Here is a 19,517-nt window from a genome sequence, read left to right as displayed (position 1 = left end):
GAAGGAATGTCTAGAGGATAAGACTCTGTGCACTCACTCTTTGGAAAATGTCTGCTGTATATATTTGCCAAGTGATAAGGAATCTAGTAAATCTAGTAAATCAGAGGCCATTTGATGATTTACAGTGTTCAAAGGTAGCTTCCTAGCTCTTGAAAGAATTATATAAATGGCTATTTAAAAATACGCAACCAATATAATTGAGCAAGCTGAAATGGGCTATGATACAAACCATATGTTACGGCCATGGAAAATCAAAATAAAAGTAACTCAGTATAAATTGAGAATCATTCCCACTTGAATTGACACAGTTTCATGGAAGTGGCACACAGCTTGGAATTCTAACCCTTGTGCTATTCTAGATAAGAGATCTTTCTCCCCAACATGACACCCTCCTCTTTAGTTCTGAGGGTCTATTCCTGATACCCCCTTTCTGCCCAACACACGCTATACTACGTGGTCACACGAAGTGCCTGTAAACGAAGAGATATGTTCAAGCCATTTTTATCTTGTGACAAAATTAGCAGTAAAAGTAAACAGGAAACAGGAAATGCCCACCTGGAGAGAATAGTGTGTAAACCTCAAGTAGATTGGTGAGAATTTCTCAAGACAGAGTGCTTGGGAGGACAATTTAGCAAAGCATGGAATTTGACAAGGTAAAACTTCTGCACATTCTGACTTTATGCTGTATTCATCTGTTTGTTTCTGACTAGAAAAGAACCATTAATACACAAGGCTCACTGGAACCATCTAGTTCAGCAGAAGAAACCAAACCAGAGAAGGCATGTCGTTGCATTAATATTTTCATTTGATTTCATCTTATTTGTAAAGTTGACTCTTTAAAAAAAAATCACTTCATCTTATATACACCCCTATGTTTATTACAGTATTGTTTATAATAGCCAAAATGCGGAAGCAACCCAAGTGTCCATCCACAGACGAATGGATAAAGACGTGAGATATGTATCTATCTGGAATATTGCTCAGCCCTAAAAACGGATAAGCTCTTGTCATTTGTGACAAAATGGATGGACCCAGAGGGTATTATGTTAAGTGAACTAAGTCACACAGAGAGAGATAAATGCCGTGTGATTTCATTTATATGTGGAACCAGAAAACAAAGAAACAAAAAGCAGAATCTGACCTATACAGGCAGAGAACAAACTGATAGTTGCCAGAAGGGGGGGAGGTGAGGGGCCGGGCAAAATGGGCGAAGGGAAGTAGGAGACACAGGCTTCCAGTTCCATTATGAATAAATCACAGGGATAAAAGACACAGCATAGGGAATACAGCCAATGATATCATAATGGTGTTGTATGGTGACAGATGGTGGCCACACTTGTGAGCACAGCCTAATGTATAAACTTATTGAATCACTGTTTCACACCTGAAACTAATGTCACATTTGTGTGCCAACTACATTCCAATTTTAAAAAGTAGATAAATCGCTCCTTCCCTGCACTATTTGCCGCTCTCTTGAGATGCCTATTGTGATAAATGCAAACAAATGTTTTACGATAATGGCAAATGTCCCCAAACAGACATCATGTCCAGTTTCTAAGCTGCAATGATAGCTTACATTTTATTATAATCTTTAATAGAACTATATATAATTATGTATTATGTGTCAGAGAGATGTTGATTGTTTTATATATATTACATTATTTTATTCTCTAAAACCTCTTTTATAAATGAGGAAACATTAAATGATGTTTAAAGAGGTCAAGCAACTTGTCCAAGTTGGCACAGTTAGGAAGTAGCTGAACTGGGACTTGACAGGTTTGTCTCAGTGGCCTATGATTTTAGTTGTTATACTATATGATCTATCTTGGACTAGTTGATAAAACAGCTCTTTAGTTAACCTCTCTTCTTTGAAGAGTTTTAGCAGATTTTAAATATTTCTTTCCTAGCTAGTCAGTAACTTAATTTTTAAGCTGCACACATACACAGACAAGTTCAGATGAAGAAAAAAAAAACACAAAAAAAACCAAACACAGGCTCCAGATAGAGACTATAGTTGCATTTCTTGCGGATCCGTGGTTGCACCCACACTACAAGCTCATAATACACATCCCTCCAGCCCTGGCTTTAGAAACCCATTTTGAACAGGGGAAACTTGAAATATGCAGACTGCGGTCTTGACTCCCCTTAAGAATGCCTGCTTTTATTGGGTTTACCCTGTAATCCTGCAACTTTTGGCCAGAGTCAAATAGGGCGACGATGTTTTTCTACTTGGCTTCTACACAATCCGGTTCATTTCAAAATGCTTCCAACTAGTCCCCACTGCAGACTTTGTTCATTGCAGTACTCTTCCTTGACTTTCATTAAGCAGAACCTCAGATCAGAGCAGCGTGGCCCAGACATTGGGCTGGTCGGTCCACTCAGGAGTCGATCCTTCTGTGCATCCACCTTTAAGACCTGCTAGTTGAGTGTGTTGTGTTTCCAACACTGCATTCCAAAGAGACCTTTTATAAGGAAAAGTGGCTGCTGTTTAATTCATTTCAGAAAGTAGATGGTGAACCCTTATTGCTTTGATCTGCTTTCACACTAAGTCCGTTTGTTCACGGGAGGTTTGCATTCTCTTCAACATAAAATTTGTTTAAAAAAATTCCGATTCCTTGTTCCTGGGCTTCCATAATGACATTTGAGAGAACTTTGTTTAATTCGGTTTTAATTCTGTCCCTTTCAAGGAAAATGGTCAGATGCGACCAGGACATGGAAACATGATCTTGCTGTCAGTGCCTAACAAAGCTTGCAGTCTAACAGACCTCTATTAACAAACAAACAAACAAACAAACAAAAACAAACAAACAGAGCTTTTTCCATTATTGCCTCATGTTCTTCCTTCTTTCCCCACATTTTCTGAAACGTAATTTCTAACGGGTGGGAAACAGTCATTTTAGTGTGAAAACTTGCTAGACTGGAAAGGCCACTGTGTACTTCCTGTAGACTATAACGCCAGAGGAGAATTTACCAAGGAGAATCCTTGGCAGAAGGGGGGAGGTGGTACCTTGGAATCAACTCTTAACTATGTGAAGGCTTTGGGTCTTGGTGAATTTTCCAAGCATGGGGTATTGGCTTTCTGGAGGCTGGACTGAAGAAGTCTACTGCCCCCTGAGAGCATGCCAGGGGCACTGCTTAGCTGAGGCCCACCATTGTACTGACCAGTCAACTAGGCCACATCCAGAAGGGCTTTGCTTCACATCACTTGACAGGTGATTGAAAATGCTTAATGTCAGAATACAGAAGAAGCCTGACCAAAGCAACTTTAGAACACAGCAAAGATGTGTGGACTTGTGTATGTGTGTGTTTGGTGTGTGTGTGGTGGGTGTGGGTGTGTGTATAGAGATGGGTCTGAGGCATGGATTTTATTAATGTGATTATTTAAATAGACTCTCCCAAATGCGAGAGCAGCAGATGTTGCCACAAAAATGAAGAAAAAAGGCTCGGGGCATATATGTCACATTAACTATATCGGACAGCATTCAAATGATAAACATTTTAATCACTCCAGGTTATAGTTCTGCTTTAGATTTTGTGTTAATATGTTAATAGAAAAATGCAAATTTACACATCGAATTCTAATAAATATGCATAAATAATTAGATTTTACAAGAGAAAAGGACCTTAGGGATTATCTCCTCCAGTCCTCGTGTTAAAGGTGAGGTCAAGACTTTCACCAGACCGCAGAGAAGTTCAGTGCCTTGCTAAAGGTCTTACAGGTAATTAAGGGCAGAAGTGTGATTGAAATATAGACTCTCTGACTCCAGGTTTAGTGCTGCCTCCTCTATCACCTGTAATAGATTCAGAGGCAAAAACATAAACTTGTGTCTGCTATGCTCAATTCCCAACAAAATGTTGCAACGATATTTTGTGTCTATTTCCTGCCTTGAAGCTTGATGGAAGGTAGTGATTCTGAGTTCATTAGAACAGATGGCTTGACTTTTTTTAAACCTTAGTTCTCTATCACACTGAAACTATTTATAGAATTTAAAAAAATCACTTTTGAGGGGATAAGTGAATTTAAAAATTCAGTGTTTGAGGACATTAAGGCATATTAAGCAAACTAAATACTCCAGATTGTATATTAAACATCAAGTACCAACTATAGGGTGCATTTTTCCAAAGTCATTTGAAATTTATTTTAAGGTTTTCCTATTGAGATCCTATTGGGGGAGATAATAAGATATGTCAGGTTTTGTTTTGTTTTTTTCCCTAGGTTTAATAAGTCTCCTGTGAGTGACATATAGCTGGGAATAAATGGATTACATTTGTAACCAAATTAAGGTGATGGTAGACAGGAAGAAGCCAGAATATGACCTACTGCTTATTGATAGAGAAGATGTAGCTGGAATCTTGAGAATCTTAGGTCATTTTTGGCTTTGAAATTGTTGTATTATTTGTTCACTGTAAAGTAACGTTTTGCCCATAAACAATTTCAAAACAAACAAATAAGTCTACACCCACTGATCTCTTCTGTCTTGATTCCCCATCCACCAGGGGCAAAATGGATTTTTATTTCTAGGGACATTCGGTGAGAACAGGATGAGCCGAAGATGGGGTAAGCCTGCCAAATGTCACAGGACTGTGTCCTTGAGCCCTTTGTGTCCTGCTGCAATACCTTCTAGGAAACAAACTGATGAAAACCTAATTCCACAAAACTATATCGCTCTGGAGATGGTATTATGGCTCCTTCCAATTTTCTTCATGATCTTACAGGCAGGTGAATAAGAAGTTTATTTAATAAAACAATGACTCCCTGAAGGACACCAAGCTAAGAGCTGCATGTCACTGTGACAACTAAACAGATGGATTCATTTGGTGTGGCCCCTCTCAGGGCTGCCATTAGCCCATTTGCTGACCAAATGGAAAACAGGCCTGTTGATCTACAAATGCCCCTACAGTCTTGAAAGTAGTTCTCTCAAAACCTTTTGAAATAAATAGAATACCAGTTACAAAATTGTAAGTACCTTTACTTGGGATGAGTGCTGAAAAACAAAACAATGTGTCCCATGACATCAGTGGTTTTCAAAATTCAGTGTCTGTATGATTCATTCGCATAATTTACCACGTTTCACATTTTCAAAAGCTTTCGTGCTTCTCAGGTAAGTGGGGAAGCCTGGGCCTTTCCCTGCCAGTCTCCATCAAGGTGGTAAGAGGGATGGGGTGCCTGGGTGGCTCAGTCGGTTGAGCATCTGACTCTTGATTTCAGCTCAGGTCATGATCTCACAGTTTGTGAGTTCGAGCCCTGCGTTGGGATCTGTGCTGACAGTGTGGAGACTGCTTGGGATTCTCTCTCTCTCTCTCTCTCTCTCTCTCTCTCTCTCTCTCTCTCTGTCTCTCCCCTGCTCACTCTCTCTCTCAAAAATAAATAAATAAACTTTTAAAAAAAGGTGGTAGGAGGGAAAGGAGGTGCTGACTTTTCCATTTCCCACCCTGAGAAGCATTATTCTCCATGAATCCTCAAAAAATATCCATGCTTTCCAATATCCATGGAAATATCCATGCTTTGAAGAACTTTTTTTTTTAAGAAATTTTTAATTTAAAGTTGGGAATATTACCATTGTTTTGTCTCTCAGGTTGTATGGTAGTAAAAATTGCCAAAGAATCATTTAAATAGTGAGAGTACTGACAAACTATAATGTATTATGTGGCTCAAAATGCTTCCTGATCTGATTAGCTACCAAGACCTTATTTAAGACAAGGAAGGGTGGAGACTTCACTGGAAATGACTCATGGATGTTCAATTTGTGGATTTTATTTGTGGGAAAAAAAGTATTTTGATAAGTAGAGATAGCTGTTTCAAAGAAAAGTGTTGAGGCTCTATTAAGAAGTACACATTCAAATCTATTAATCTAGATATCTAGTCTCAAAACGTGTATGTATGTGTGCATGTGTGTGTGTGTGACATTTTTAAAGTAATTTAAACCAAGCCGTTGTTTCATACCCTGAATTAACAACCCATGAAACAATTCCCTAATTGTTAAATGGATATTGTGATGAATATTAAAAATGTTAGCAGAATAAAAATTGTCTGGAAATACAGAGAATCGTGTCTTAGGTATTGCTTTATTATTAGGGGGGAAGAAATTTAGTATGGTGTAAGGAGAATAGAATTTTGGAATTAGGTTGAGTTAAAGTTCTTGTCTTATCCATAGGTGGCATCAGACAAATCACTTAACATCTTGCAGTTCCCTTTCTTGATCTAGAAAATGAGAATAGCATATGCATTATGAAGAGATTGTAAGTACTAACTGGATAAAACAATCTAGGACATGCTTGGCAAATAATCGGTGCTTAACATCACTCTCATTAAAGTTGGTGATTATTAACTGGCACTTTACAATGAAAACACTCTGGACAAAAATAAATAAATAAGAATGACTGTTCCAATTAATCTTTTCAATAGAGGTACAGACAGAATATATATTTTATATTTTTTTAATATTTATTTGTAGAGAGAGAGAGCATGATAAGGGGAGCAGAGGAGAGAGAGAGGGAGAGAGAGAGAATGCCAAGCATTCTCAGGCTCAAGCAGAGACTGATGTGGGGCTTGAACTCACGAACCGTAAGATCATGATCTGGGCCGAAAACAAGAGTCCGACACTTAATCGACTAAGCCACCAGGCACCCCTGGAATATTTTTTGGGTCACCATTGCAGTGATTTGCTACTGAAGAAACCTTCTTTCTCCTCACCAAGTCTCTATGGCCCATATTTAATTTGGGATTTGGAGAAGGACAGGTGGGATGTTTTCCCAGAGTACTTCAGTGCTATATAGCTGAAAAAAAACCGTAAGTATGTTAACATGCAAAAAAGTGCCTATGAATATTCAGTAGTTCCGCTAATGGGATCATAGAACTAAGGGAGGTAGGAGTTTGATTCCCACTCGGGCCTTTTAGTTTTCTTGGCTTCTCAGCCTCTGGCCCCCACAGGCCATTGCCATGAAGGTATCAAGCAGCAGCGTGTGTATGGATCTACAGAACCTCCTGAAATTACAGAGCAGAGTTCAATGTTAGCAAGTTGTAATAAAGAAGACATGTTTTGTTCAATAATCATACTGAAGGTTTTGCTTCAGAGACCCCGCTAAAATACGGGATGTCTGAACGGCATACTACTAAAATATTAGGGTGCGAAAATCATTCTTTTTTTTAGACTGCATTTAAAAAAACTCACTACAAAAGCTCAGTGTGTGAGGTGGATAAGCTTCAGACAAAGGAAAAACCAAACCTGCTAGTCAGCGGTACAAAAAAATGTCAACTTCTACTTCATGTTGCCAAAGAGACCGGGTAAACAGACTTAAACAAAGAGAAGTGGCTGTCTTGGCAAGAAGGCTAATGTGGAAAACCTCTTCATTGTTGTATGGCATGCTTCTTTTCAGAAGAGCAGACAGGGAGAGAGGAAAAACAAGAATAGAAGCATCTTTCTTCCAAAGAGGGGCATCTGCGTCCCTGAGAGATGAACTTAGCCGCCCAGGGACGACATCTTAGTAAATCACTTGGAAACAAAGCTTGAAAGGCCTATGGATTGTCTCACGATTCCCTCACTACTTTACCCTCTGTTCTTTGATCAGCTGTGTGAGGAAGTGGTCTCATAGGAGATCTTTTAATTCAAGCTTTCAGCCTGTGTTTACTCTGTGTTTTCCAGGCAGGGCAATGCCTGGAAGTTGGGGGAGAGGGTGAGTAACGGAGTCTGTCTGACTGATGAAGGTCACCATTTAACAAGTAAATACAGAGTTAAGTCTCATCTGACTTACATCTCTTTCCTCTTAGAAGTTTATCCAATCCAACCACATATCCAGATGCCATTATTTCCCCCGCATTAGCTTCAACACATACGAGGCATTACAGATAAATGCAATGGTGTTTCAAGTGATCCCATTCCTCAAGATATTTACAGTACATGGTATAGAAAAATGCTCTCATTATAGGCTTCGGTGAGAAAAATGTTGTGTTTTTACACCACCATATATGCAGTATGATTATACATCTGTAAAGCTCTTCAGCAAACGATAAATAAGTCAACAGTGATCATTAATGATGGATACAAAAACTAGAGGTTACTGTTTTGTTCCTTCTATTAATGTCTGTCTCCAAATTTTCTAGAATATGTCCATATAAGAATTTATAATTTATTAATGTGAATCTGGTTTCAGATGTTGAACTTTGTGGTTTATTCTTTCATGCAGCTTGAGGCGAGCACAATGAAGTTTGCCAAAACCAAGATATAATGAAACAGTTCTTTCTACATCTGCAAGTTTGTTTGCAAGTTTTTTAAAAAAAGAAAATGCCTTTCTTTTAATGTGTGTCTTCAAACCCGTCACCATAGAAGTTGCTTGTTTTGAAAGGGAATAAAATAAGATTGCAAACCAGCTCTAACTTCATTGGGAAGCTTCCACCTAAGCAGAAGGCAAATGTTAGCACTGGTAAGTTACACATTACAAGAAAAAGAGTTCTTTCCAATTGCTAAGTCATCAATAGGTTAAAAATAGAAACGAGATTGGGGTCTTAAGTCATTTCCCTACATTGTAAGGGTCAAAAAGAACACCACTTTGTAAGAAGTCAGCCAATGCTCTGTGCCCAGACTTGGCATGTTGAATTCATAACACAGCCTATCAAGTTGCTCTTAACGAGTGATGTTAAACATGCATTCTTTGCAGGCTGTTACAATGCTGCGTCACACAGATACAGCCTCTTCCTCTTCCGAAAGGTCATCAGAAAACATCAAGTTCAATGCAGCAAAGAATTACTGTTTGCAACTCTTAAAAATGTCATTCTCTTTATAGAACTGGGTTAAAAATCTACTTGTTTTTTTATTTCAAATTTCACTGCAGAGAGTGGCATCTTAACCTACAAGACACCCACTCCAAGGTAATGCCATCCTAGTGAGGTCTAGCTGGTCTGAAGAGTTGGTCAACTTGTCAGATCTACCAAACTCTTGGGAGATTGTAAACTTTTGTGGGCATATTGGTTTCTGTTCATTTTCACAAGATTGACAGGCTCATTATGGTAATACGGACATCTCTACCTGCGAGCTCATACTGTGCAATTGTAATTTTGCATATGCTAATGAGAAGACAATTCTATCAGAGTGAACATTTGGGCTGAGGTGCAAGGCACCATTTAATTATAAGAACAGTATGGGATTGAGCTCTGTCATGGATTCTTCCATTCCTTCCACCTTGTCTCTTTCCAAATTCTTCTATTTCTTCCTAGATTTCCTTCCTCCTCTGCTTTCTCTCTCCTTAATAAATGACAGATCCTTTTTTTTTTCTTATGCCATTTCTATGGCTGCACTTGAAACAAGAATTCTTTCCCCCTAGTTGTTGGTTAACATCTGCAAATGTGAGAGAATTTTAACATGACAAACAACAAGGAATTAGAAATAAACTAAAACGAAACAGTGTCTCTTCTCTCCCCCACCTCCATGGTGGAAATGATGATATCCTCACCATCTGCACATTCGCAGGCTGTGAGTGGGCAGAAAACCAGCTGGAGACACAGCCCATGGCAGGGATCCAGAGCCTCAGCTTCTGGGAGGTCCTAGAAGCTCAGGATGCCTCCCAGCTATTGGATTATCTCTTGTCACGTACATTCAAAGGGACAACGTAAAACACTCTTCCAACCAATTTTGTGTAGAGAAGATCTCCACTAAGGTAGAGTAGGGGACGGTGTTCTGGAGTTAGTGTCAGGGAACCGAGTCTTTGAGGGTCATCCATTTGCAATTGTGGGATCTTAGGTCTGTCACTTTACCTCTCTGGAGTTTGGTTTTCTCACTTAAAAAGTGAGAGCTTCTGGCTTTACCATTCTATAATTTTGTTATGGAAAATATGTGCAGAATTAAGAGAAGAATGAAAATAGTTTAGGGATGCCTTCTTTACCTTGGTTGACAAGTTACATTAAGAGTAGAATATTGCTGCGCTCCCAAAATATATCTCTGAGGCAAGAATTGTGGTGGAAAAGTAAATAGAGTGCCATACTCTTCCCACCAATTAGGCGAGGAAATGTGATTACTCTGAGCCCAAGAGACTTCTGCTGAAAAAATGGAGGCAATGATTCCATTTAGTGCCCTCACTGGCACCCACCTGTGTCCATGTGTGTGTCAGAACTGAGTTAGGGCCATGGTAAGGTCATCCCTGTTTGCAAACTGGGAGAATGGGGCTGAGAGACCCGAGGAGCTGTTCCTGGGGCTGTGCTGGAACACAGAAATCCAACATAAGCCGCAAGAAGGATAACCACCAGGAGGCAGTGACATGACCATATTTCTGTGAAAAGCTACCTTGTGACCTTGTAAGTAATTTATAAAACCATGAGATACACAGTATTTTAATATGATTCCTAAAATGAACATCCAGTGAAACTGGTCCCTCCCACTCCTAACGGAATGTCATGTCAACACTGTCTTAAGGACACTTTGCAAATTCTGTGGAAGAAGACTGGAGAGATATGGAATATAAATTTACTTTTGTGGGGGTGGCTCCTTGAGATTCTAAAGGTTTAACTCTAATATGTTTTAAAACCAAGGCTCATTGGCCAGGTATACTTTTGTGAATTTGAGAATATATAATGGTTATGATACAGCCGTACACATGTGCATATATTTATATATGACAAAATTGTCAAAGTGAATGTGAAAGTTCTCTTTTCAAATGCTCTTTAATGGAAATAATTCTGTTTTTACCATCTATATAGTCTTTTACTGCATATATTTAGTATTCATGTTTCCTCTAATTAAGTTATACATTCCCTTTTGGGCACATTTTTGTTCTATACATGAGCTTGGTAAGTTTCTTTTGTTTGTTTTTGTTTTTGACATCACTCAACACTTCCTGGTGCTTAAGCCAAGCAGTCAGGGGAAAGCAAATAATCTGTAGAGAAGCCAGAAAGCTTTCCCTCGGTCCTGAGCTGGGCTTTCCCCAGAACATATCCGGGCCTACTGTATGGGTGAGGCCAAAGGCACTTGCTGCATCCACAGGCTTGGGATGCTGGATCTGTTTTTCCAACAAGCCACCTGGGAGAGGACAGCCTATCACACCACCTCTGGTGTTTCTCCCTCTGTAGTTGGGGGTAACAACATGGGGTGGAGGGAAAATACTGCTGCAATTTAAAACAGCAGGTGAGCCCTGGGGTGCCTGGGTGGCTCAGTTGATTAAGCGTCCAAGTTCGGCTCAGGTCACGATCTCATGGGTTGTGAGTTTGAGCCCTGCATTGGGCTCTGTGCTGACAGCTTGGAGCCTGGAGCCTGCTTCAGATTCTGTGTCTTCCTCTCTCTGCCCATTCCCCGTTTGCTCTCTCTCTCTCTCTCTCTCAAAAATAAATAAACATTAAAAAAAACTTAAAAAAAGAACAGTAGGTAAGCCCATCGCTAGCCCAGCCCCACAATCTCTGCAGCTCTATCTGCCCCAATATTGGACAACGTCCATCAGGAAAAAAATATATTATCTATATGTATGTGTATATGTATATATGTGTACATATATTTCGTATATATGTGTGTATATGTGTAAACATATATATACATATATTCATAGTTCTCAGCCTAGATCTTATAGTCAGTTACAATCTTTGTAATTGCATTTTAGCTAAAGGCATGGTGAAAATTGCTTGCAGATCTTAGCTCATTTGAAATGAACCCCGGTGTGGTATGGAGGCTTTCTAACACATCGACACTTTTCCATGTATTTCAGAAAACCTTTTTAGATACAGTACAGGGGAATATCTTTTAAACAAGCTCCCTTCATGCAGTTCCTAAACAGATGATGGCATTTGACTCACTATGTCCCACTCACTCGTCATCAGCTACTGGGGGAGAAGTAGATGGGCCAGAGTCAGAGGAAACCTGAGAAATGATAATGAAACGCCTGTAAAAAAAAAAAAAATCAATGACACTTATGGAAATGAGCTCTTTACCACCCTTTCTATGACCTTTCCTTCCTTCTTTTTTTTTTTTTTTTTTTTTTGACCCTTCTCATAGGCAGCCTTAGTTTACAGCAGGAGCATCATCCAATGAGGTTCCAGAGAAAGAAAAATGATTACAGAGATAGCCACTATTTGCAAGAGCATATCAGATCATGGCAAAGCACATCATGTCAACACTCTCCCTGCGACAATCTAGTTTTCACTGGAGTTAATTAAAGCAATTAATTCCCTTCCCTTGCAAAGCAGGGTGATTACATAAATAGATAATTTCCCAATCCATACCCATAAGGCAAGTGATTTCTCTGCCCTTCCCTCAGTATATCAAAGAACGTAACTGAAGTAAATTATCCTTTTTGAAAAAAATATGAGCTTTCAGAAATTCTCCATCAACTTTCTCCGCTTTGTTTTCCTATCCGGTTGGATGGTGGAACCACATCTCCACACAGACACAGGACTCCAAGGTTAATTAAGCCTTTCACATAGCAAAGATCGGTGACGTCCAAACTGTAACCCCAGTGACAGGAGCAGAATGACAGATGAACACTCCGACAGTCACCACTGAGTCCTCTTCAACAACAATTTACCAGTGTGGGTGATGCTGACAATAATTAGGCAAACAAAATGCCAAACAATTGTAAGAAAAGCTGTCAAACATTTTGTGTTATTATCCCCTGCACAGGCCTGTGATTTATCATCACAGAAAAAGTACGTTAAAAAAAAAAAAAATCTCTAAACAGTGACATTTTGTTCAAATTACAACCCCCGGCTTTCCGGACTGCCTGCAGACTGACATCTCCAATGTCAGATGCGACGCTCAGCAATTTGTTCCCTCATTCGTTGAGCGGGTCGCTGGGGTGGGTTCCTGCCACTGTCGGGGAGAGCTGGTGGGCCAAGAGCAGGAGCAAAGCACCTCTCAATGCACGGGAAGCCCCTCGCCTTTCAGATGTCAAAATGAAATACAACAACTGCCATCTACATTTCGTTCTTCGATTCTTTGGGTCATGCTGGTCCCAAAATTTGAAATACGGTCTTTTGCACCAAATCTCCTACCATCACCTCTTCCTCCCTTTCTACCCAAGACCCCATTTGGGATTCTGGACTTGGATGAAGTATACTTTAAGGGCTTTGATTTTTCAATATAAAATTGAATTTCCAGGTAATGTCCCCGATGGCTGTAACTGGACCAGAAAGAAAAAAAAATGGGAACAATACTTTTCTAATTCAATTTCTTTACAGGCTGGCACAGTTCTACAGATAAATTCGGATACACTGAGAAGTACTGTAGGGAGACCTCCTTCCAGGGATGCCAGGCCAATGAGACAGACGTAAGGTGCTAATATTACGATTTTGTAGAGAGTCCACCGGCAGTCTCTAACTTAGATGTCTGGGTTGCCAAGTGTTGAAGTGGACCCTGGAGGTCACGTAAAATACCTTTTCAACTAATGAGAGAATTCCTGTCTATGATACTTCTGGCTGAGATTCTGAACTGGAACGCTTCCAAGGATGGGGGTGAGGCAGCCTTCTGCATTACAAACACCTGAAAAGCCTAAAGTTTGGGTCTTTGCTGTCTGCAACAGCCCCTCCTACCCTGTCCCGACATCAAGATCCACTCAAGGGTAAGAACCCCTACTCCTTATATATCGCCTCGTTTGAATAGCCATTTCTTTCTATCCTGGTGAAAGGGCTCCTTCTCACTCCTTCCTTCATCCTTTTCTCAATCTTTACACACACAAGAGAACTTTATCTTCTGATGACGCTCTTTTGTGACAGTTTGGTTAGTCATTGAGTCTCATCAGTAGAGTAAATCTTCATTTTATTTGGGTTTTGATTTTTAGAAAGAGCCAAGAGTCATTTTACTTGAAATATGGCAAATCATGTAGGTTAGCACACAGACTCAATGAGCTCTAATTTCCCCCCGACCATGTATCTTCTTCTCTTAATCTTTTCACAAGGCGTTCAATAACTCCATGCTGACTGCTGGCTACCCAGGGACCCTCTCTCTAGAGTAAGCCCTGGTGGATGGCACTTAGGACCTTTTCCAACCATCTTTCCTACCAAAATCCACATGCCCTATGTCTCATATCCGAGAAAGGTGATAGTGAATTCCGTGGAAAAATGTAAACTAGGGTGTTGACAGCTTCTATCAGAACACTTTGATGTGTTGCAACCTAACGTTTACACATCAACGGTGACTCACTTCCTTAGCCCAGCAAAGTAAAACTAAGGTTTTATTCTCTCTTTTTTTCTTCCTCTCTCTCCTTTTTCTCTTTCTTCTTTCCCATTCCTCTTCATAGACAAATGTAAGTTATCCCCCACAACCTGTTCATCTAATTCTGGAAGCTGTTTATCAAGGGAAAACCCATAAGGAAGGGCTAGGTAAGGGATGTGCAGAACTCACTGAAAAGTCACTTCAGCTACAGAAGGAACAACTCAAAGGTCTACACTCTGTAGAAGGCAAGTCTGTGGTATCCACTTTGAAGATAAAGAACAGTTTTGACCAACTTTACCAAATTGATTTTAACACCCTTTGGTCCTGTGGACTTCCAACCTACCCTGATTGATCCAAGCTGATGAGACACAAAAGCACTAGCAGTAAAGACCAAAATAAATGAGCTTTTAGAAGTCTTCCCTCTCGTTCAAGAACATTTAAATTTATATGAGTTATACCCACAGTCACTGGAGGAAAGGTAATATGAATTCACCCTTCCAGTAAAGAAGAAGCTGAAATAATAACTTTGAGTTCCTTTAAACCCAATTGTGATGTAGTCTAACATGTGACATGGCTGAAATATATTATCTTTCCTTTCTGACATGAGAAGTTGAATGTGTGTATGAAGTTTTATTTCTTTGTTTGTTTTAGATCTTCTACAGGTAACCACAGTCTTTGAAACAAAGTGGCTCATTTTATATATCTGGACCCTTTCAGGCAACAAAGCGAGGTATACAATTTTTTCTCCCTCATAATCAGACCTAGGATATAGGGCAAACATTTCAGAGTTCAAAGTTTTTTCATGAACTTTTCATCTTGTTTCCTTCTAGAAACTGAAAGGGGTGGAATTACCCAACGGAGTCACAGATGGAAATATAGTTTGGTGAAGAAACAGGAAGCAATAGAAATGGAAGGACTCCCATATATTTTTCTTTACAGTCTAAATATGCTGCACACATGAAGACTGCAACAGATCCAGATCAAAATGGCCCTTGCTGTGCTTTGGGAAATCTGGGCTGTGAAGATCTTCTGCAGTAGAAAGGGTGGTTCTATCACGCTACCTGGAAGGCCAGTCTGGGGTGTGCTCACTGGATGTGTTGAGATCAATTACCCACAAGTCCCCGCGGAGCCTCTCTTCGGTAAGAACAGGGGAAGCCCGAGCCATTGGTATTCTGTGCACACATACTAACAGCTTGTGTGCAATCATTTCTTGCAGAGGCAATCATTTCTCAGCTGCTTTCAGATTCTATTTATTGTTTATTTTCCCCTTGGCTGAAAAGGTTTCTCCTTCATACTAAGCAGAGGCACCAATCTAGGAGAATGCATTAGAAACTGCTCTGTTGGTATCTTGCTGGATTTCCCATGGGGTTGAAATGCTCAAACAAAACGTGATGAAAATTTTAGGGTGTTTTGGGTGACTTCAGTCCCAAGGTGTCACTAGGGTGACTTGATTTCCTGCTCTTCGAGATTTAGGCAATGCTTGTTTCAGAAGGGAGATCTGGCAGGCCTTGACAATGAGGCAGCTTTTACATCAGCCTTTCAGTGGTGGAAAAATCCATGTACTCGCGATGTCAAGATACTATGCCCTCATTTGGGTGCAGATGTGAAGGGTGAATGAATTCCTTGAAGAGGAAAATGTGGCCGTGGGCACTGTGTAGTGGTGAAATTCAGTCTTTGCATTGGGTTTTTCAAGAAGTCCAAAAGGAAGTACAAAGATTTTCTTCTCACATCTTCCTAAGACAAACAGATGATGACGGGGCAGATATAAGGGAAGCTTTGGGGGTAGAGAAGAGAAGGTCATTCCTTTCCTAATCTTACCAAAGTTTACAATTTGTCTATTTGGTCCTTGCCCCACAATTGAGTTGTAAGCTCCATGGAGACAGGGAACGTGTTCCTGCTCTGTTCATTACTACATTGCCAATACCGATCACAGTTCTTGGCACAGTGCAACAAAGGATAAATAAACACTTAGTCTCTTTTAAACCATTGGTTCTCCTTCTCCAAGTGTGACGTTGGTATGGATTTTCTTGAAGTTTGATGATGACCAAAGCCAGTAGTGGAATGAAAATCAGCTGGAAAGCGTGGTCTCTGATTCACAGGGAATTCTAATATTTCCTGGTACATTTTGGTGTACTGGTCTGTAACCCATTTTTAAGCCATAAAACAGAAACACCAATGCTGTCTTATTTAATGATAAGATATAATAGTGGTCATTTATACAAGTCAAGAAATATTTTCTGAGCCCCTATATTGTGCCAGGAACTGTTCTTGATTCCTGAAGAACATGGCACATGGTTGTTCGTGGAGCTTTCAGTCAAATAATGCCTATATGATTGGAACTGGTGGGTATGGAGTTCAAAACAGCTATTCTAAGCCAAACTGCTCTAAACAAATGATGTGGGTATCATCAGGGACTTGCTACAATTTTGATTATATTTAGCTCTCCTGACACCTCTCTCACCAGCTAAGTTGGGTAGGAAGAGGTCTACCTGGGAAGCACAGAATGAAGTGGGAAGAGAGGTACCCAGGGGTCAGTGCTGTAACACTGTTCTTAGCAAATGGTCCCCTGGTAATTTTCAAGAAGGTAAGATATTGAAATATTGAATTGATCTCATGACATGGCCACGCCAGCTCTAAAATGGTTCTATAATGTAAACCTGCCTTCGGTGAGTGATCTAAAGTTGGAACAACTTATGGAACAGGGTGGGGAGTCAGTTGGCACAGATAATTGAAGTGGCTCCAGACCACTTGCCGATTGATTCATGAGAAATTTACTTTACATTTCTAAGCATCAGTTTCATATGTAGAGAGGAGATAGCATTATATACAGGGTTGTCGTGAATACAATATAAAATGATATAGTGCATTGTTAGCATGGTAAGTGACACATAAGAGCAGCTGAATACGTTATTATTCAACAGAGATTGAATATTTCAACGAATCACAATATTCATTAATCACTACATTTCATTAATTGCAACACTCAGAGGAGAGGAGTGCAGGATATATGACTGGCAGATAAGACAACTGATGCTTAAAGGGATAGAACATCAATACTTTCACTGCTCTGGGCACAGGGGAGGCTTGCACTTCACTTTCCCATTGAAATTAGATATGGCCATGTGACTTGCTTAGGCTAATGAAACATGAAGAGAGAGGCAGGTGTTGGTTTTGGGTGGAAGCCCCTAAAAGCCATCTTCCCTTCCCTGCACCACCACGTAGAGTGATGTTTCAGGAGGTGGACTGTCCAGCATCTTGTGTCCTGAAGTGAGGACAGTGCAGAGCAGAGCCCCCAGCTAATACTGATGGAATGCAGCGTGAGCAAGAAATAAATGCCCGTTGTTTTTGCCACTGAGATTTTCGGAGTTGTCTGTTATTGCAGCAAAACCTGGCTTATCCTACTTTGCCCAAGATTAAAATTATTTGGATCCAGGATTCAAACTCGGGTCTTATGAAACTAAGGCCAATGCTTCTTGTACCACCTTACAGACATCCTTATCACTTATTAGTAATAAAAAGCCCAGTGGATGTGACTTCGTCAAGAGAAATTTGACTTTCCTGTTCTTCTTATCCTTGACTTGGAACAAAATTAATTTTTTTGCTACAGATGCAGGGAGAAAATTCTCAGATCCAAGGTCAATGGAAGGTAACGAAAAAGTTGGAGAGAGGTGGGAAGGTAATAAAGCTGGTTGAAAAGATTCATTCGTTTTGCAGAACTCTCTGTTGCCCGCAGGTTCATGACCTGAAGATTACACAGGATGAAGGGAGGTCCTTATCAAAAGCCTGCAACTCTGTAGCAACTAAATCAATTTTTAAATGATTTATGTGATGTTCTTCGGGACCAAAGGCAGTAATTCATTCCCCATGTGGCACTCAGGCTGCTGCTTAGTTGTTGCAAAATGATTAATTTTTATTTACAGCGTGCCTCCCCTCCTACATTACTGGCACCAAGATTCAAGAGCATGACATTTCTATAGCATGGAATTATTTACTGGGGAATTCCTAGGCAAAAAGATAAACAAAAATCTACTAAAAGCCAAAGATCTCAACATACGCTAAAACAACCACTGTAAAAACTTTCCAAGGCCAATTCTTCCAATCTGTTCAGTTCAGTCCATTTAAGGTAAACAGGCCAAATTAATTTCCCAAGGGGAGGCATTGTTACATCAATTCAAACTTAACACTAACTTCAACAAGGAGAGGATAAAGACCCTCGAATTCCTATGGTTCTTATTTCCCTAGAAGACTGAGCTCAAAAAGTTTCTAGAATTTAGAGTACATAGCATATTTCAACTTAATTTGAAATAAATGTGGCATTTACAAAATGCTATAAGGATGTCTCTTCTGGGCCACCATATGTAGGTATGTCTTTTTTTTTTTTTTTTTCAAAACTGCAGAAGAACTATATTCCCAGGCTTCCTACTCTTTAGCTTGCCTGTCTGAACCCAATATGTCTATCACTAGCTGAGAACCAACCCCCTCAAAGTAAGGTTCAGATTTTTCTCATCAGCCATATCCTAAGTTGAAACTACTAACCAAGGGTCCACAATAAGTTGATAATGAGGAGTTATTTTGTATTTCCTTTCCACATGAGATTTTTAGGTTTGGGGTAAGGACCTTATACAGCAAGGAGGGAAAAATAGAAACTACCCTGAAACCAGTAGAAAGAAGTCTGCCCATCGCTCCCAGACACAAGAAAATTAGAAGGCCTGGAGAATGGTGCCTGCCATTTTTCCTTCTCCCATCTTCTAGGACAAAATTTCCCAAGGGAACAGTTAGGAGAAGTCAGCTTGGCCACTTACCAGTTCCATACCAGAGACTATTCACAGATTCCTGTACATTTCATACCACATCCTTCTCCTTGGATCATCGCACACTTTCACCTCATCAGGCTAATGATACTGGTTACACTGCAAGCTGATGCCTGGGGATCACTATTTCCTGAATCATGATGCATGCTGTATCCCACAAGTAGATTATGGATCAAATTAGTACTCTGCATCTACTCTAAGTTGGATTGTTTAAAAGACATGGCTAGCTCATCGGCAAATGGCTTGAACTGGTATGATGAAGGATGAAATATCTCGTCAATTTAGGTTATTTGTTAAGCCTTCTAGAAATAAAAGCTGTGAAACCAAAGGGCCAAGGCTGAGGGTTTTTCTGGCTTGTAGTTTGTTTTGTGCATCAGCAAACTTTGGGAATCCCAGTTCATCAGGTTTGCAGGTGGGCAAACCTGTTGTTGGGCAAAAGGTGGGCAAAGTTGTTGAAAATAGAGTTAAAAAAAAAAAAAGAAAGGAAAAGAGGGCTCTTCTATCACCACTCTACCACCACTAATGTGGAAGCACTTTCATTAACTGGAATATAAAACAGGAAAACAAAAGAGCAAAGGCTTTG

At 40.0% G+C, this 19,517-nt stretch overlaps 1 protein-coding gene and 1 long non-coding RNA gene across 2 annotated transcripts in view; one reads left to right on the top strand and one right to left on the bottom strand.

Annotated features, from left to right (window-relative positions):
* SLC8A1 (solute carrier family 8 member A1) overlaps positions 1–19,517 on the bottom strand; it is a gene marked incomplete at its 5' end in the record, with an annotated part of 326,794 nt that overhangs the window by 119,344 nt on the left and 187,933 nt on the right.
* Positions 5,320–17,480, top strand: LOC109498282. Its single transcript, XR_006595794.1, has 4 exons — positions 5,320–8,421; positions 13,151–13,530; positions 14,775–14,853; positions 14,954–17,480. It is a non-coding gene; the product is annotated as an uncharacterized LOC109498282 (long non-coding RNA).

This window comes from Felis catus, chromosome A3, assembly GCF_018350175.1.
Source record: "Felis catus isolate Fca126 chromosome A3, F.catus_Fca126_mat1.0, whole genome shotgun sequence".
NCBI lineage: Eukaryota > Metazoa > Chordata > Mammalia > Carnivora > Felidae > Felis > Felis catus.
Note: the sequence above shows the minus strand (reverse complement) of the source record. Positions and strands in the feature narration are given on the sequence as shown.